Source organism: Melitaea cinxia, chromosome 1, assembly GCF_905220565.1.
Source record: "Melitaea cinxia chromosome 1, ilMelCinx1.1, whole genome shotgun sequence".
Lineage (NCBI taxonomy): Eukaryota > Metazoa > Arthropoda > Insecta > Lepidoptera > Nymphalidae > Melitaea > Melitaea cinxia.
In genome coordinates, this window is record NC_059394.1 from 5,386,040 (window position 1) to 5,389,343 (window position 3,304).

Consider the following 3,304-nt stretch of genomic DNA (forward strand, 5'->3'; position numbering starts at 1 on the left):
GTTGACACTCAGGATGATTTGGAATGTGCTCTAAATAAATTTAATTTCACGGCTGTTTCGTATGGTTTTTAAATCAATTCAGGCGTAATATATCAGACGCGGTATAGTTAAAACATGAGCCTTTCACGCGATGAGAATAATATCAATTTCGCTCCTACGATCTGGCTTATTTTAATACGAGAACAGGGTTCGTTTTGTTAGCGTTTTGGTGCATAATGTTGTAACAATCTGCCGTTAAGCTGGAACCACTTAAGGACTCACAGATGCAGCGGCAGAAATAGAATTAAGCGTGCTTTCGCTCGCTGAGGGCGATAAAGGATTATTATGTCCGTTACATGAATATGCAACTCGTTATTTTCAATTACATAGAGTACCAGCGAAATTATGCAGTTATCTTTTCACACAATTGTCACAACATTCATGCAAATTAAATACTGTTGTTGTTAGCGCCTATGTCTAAACGCCCATTATCGAACCGTATTTTAACATTGTAAAGTCGGTATAACGTTAATCTATCCAATGAAATACGTGACTGGAGAACCAATTGAAGGTTGATATGGAATCGTATATGGAGTATCTTAAATTGCATTCGATTTCATGGTTTTTTTTTCAAGTAACATGAACGCTCTCGACAGTAGGTAGTAGATAAGCAATCATCCCTCCATTTGGAGCAGGTTCTATTAACGTGATAATTGGGTATGTCTACTGTTTATATTACATGCTTTTGTACTAGTTAGTTTTGGCGATAGATAAACATTATGTAGGTTTTATATTAAGCATTACGTTAATAAACATATTACAAATGCAATAGCGTAATTTTAGTATTTTATATCGAATATATATCGTTCTGGCGTAGTGGTGCGTGCTCCGTGTGGGCGCTCACACACCGGCGATTGTGGGTTTGATTCCTTCCCAGGAAAGATATTTGTATTTGTACAAATATTTCTTTCTGGCCTAATTGTCTGTCCTTGTGGTTCTCCCCACCATGCCTCGGAGAGCATGTAAGGCTGTCGGCCCCAGTTGTTATCGTAAATACCTGACAGCGATCGTTACTCATAGTAGGAACATATCCGCGAATGTTTAATATGCATAATTATATAACATATATAACATAATTATATGGAGAAAGAGGCCTATGCCCAACAGTGGGATAAGGAAACGTTTACTAATTGTATTGGCATTAAGATATGATGAAGTATAATATTATGCAAATATTGTAACTTAATACAAACATAAGTAACTTTGAACGTATTTTGCAGTTGCTATTTAAATAATCTCCATTTATATTAGGCATTCAAGAAAGTGATTGATGGAGAAGAAACTTGTCGTACAAGACTTTCTAGTTCTTACTTTCCGGAACCTCATACAGCAGCGATTGCATTTATGGAAGCAACTGATTTCTCTATAATGAATTTTTCAAATAAAAAGAAGGAAGTTTAATAACCCTATGACTTCGCAGTTTGGACGTCCGTCTCTCAGGGCTGTACCTTTGTTATTATTTTGTTAATGACTGGCTACTGCTTCTATGAGTCATATCGTGACGTGTTTACGCTTAAAACATTTGTTCAATAAACAATATTTCTAATATAAAAAAAATCTTGTTTAGTTAAACAAATAAAACAAATTCTTTAGCTTTAACTAAACGGTACATTTTACAAAATCGTAAAGTAATTTGGTTGACTACAATATTCATCATCTAAAGATAAGACCCAAAACGACTGGCGCAAGAAGTGTGACATGTTTATAAGTTGTGACTTTTTGTGCGTTATTGTGAAGCGATTTATTTTTCCTTTCTTTAAACTCGTTAGACTCCTTGAAAGTGTGGACGGTGAGCATGCGGTTGATACGCAGATTGTATGGGAATGAACTATCTTTCTATTTACCCACTGACTTTAATTTAGCACATCGTTTTTCAATAAAACTACATTTTAGCATTTATCAAAATTCATCTTAAGTGTGTAAAAATGTGAAATTGCGATGATATGCGGCTACTATATATAAAACAGATACTAATAATAATAATATAAATATGTACATACATTACATTTGAGATTTATTATTATTAAGGTATTTGTGTTTAAAGCAGAAAAGTTGTTCAGACAACATAGCATTTTAAGAACATTCAATATTTATTACTATTCTACTACCTACTATTTTTTACTTTTACTAATTTATGATTATAGATATATTAAATGCGTCTCAATAAATAAAACTAATACAAGCATTGACAAACCCATATCCAGGTCAGACCGTTCAGCTGAATAAATAGATCTTTATAAATAACGCGAAAGCCACCGTCCAGAGACGGCCAATTTGTTTACAAAGCTGGCTTACCCTCGGCCGTATTAAATTATTTTCAACACTAATTGGTTTTTAAGCTACTTTATTCAGACCATTGTTTGTTATGAGGTAACTTTTTGCCGCTTGATTAAGAATTTTTGTACCTATTTCTCGTAGTATTTTACCTCATGTAGTATTTAATAACTTTTCAATAATATGTCTTGAGATATTCTTTAAATATTAGAAATAATTTGTCAATTTGTCAATTTTTTGTCCCACAGTTTTTATTTTGTATGTTCTTCAATTTAACATCAAGGTTGGCGCCAATGTATAGGAGTAGATGTTTTAAAATTAGTTTACACGTGATCGATAGTTTGGCTCATATAAAATAATGGTACGAGGGTCTTCACTCAATCACGACAACGGTTTCGTGTTAGATGGTCCTGTGCGGCAATTTGCTCGAGAATGGATAGAGACGTCAACGCGACAAAAAGCTTCGATCGATCAGCGACGCTGCGCGCACGCATACGGCATATGTCACGTTTTTGTGTTCGAATGTGAACACGGAGATGTGGGAGTAATGACCGATGAGTGTCTATAGAAATACCTGAAATACGCTTAGGCTTCCTAATGATATTTCCTCTTAACGAAATTTGATTATTGGTTTCAGTTTAAATATCATATTAGAGTAATAAAAAATATTCTTGTTTAAAACATTTCGCATGCCGACCTCAATATTACAAAGGTTACAGCAGTTACTGGGAATAGGTCAGACAAAACCCTACTCTACAAAACTGACGCTGACGGGCTGTCACGCCGTGTCCGTCAGCTGCCACCGGTGACGAGTCAGTTAGAATCCAGTATTCGTAGAACAAAATCTGACAGCCCCCAACAATGATCGATGGGTTTTCAAAAAGAAATTTAAGCGTAACTAAAATAGATATTCGTCATTACTTTCTTATAGCTCTCATTGTTTTAATTTTTGTTTGGGTGTAACGATGTTATAAGCGTGAGATGTCTAGAT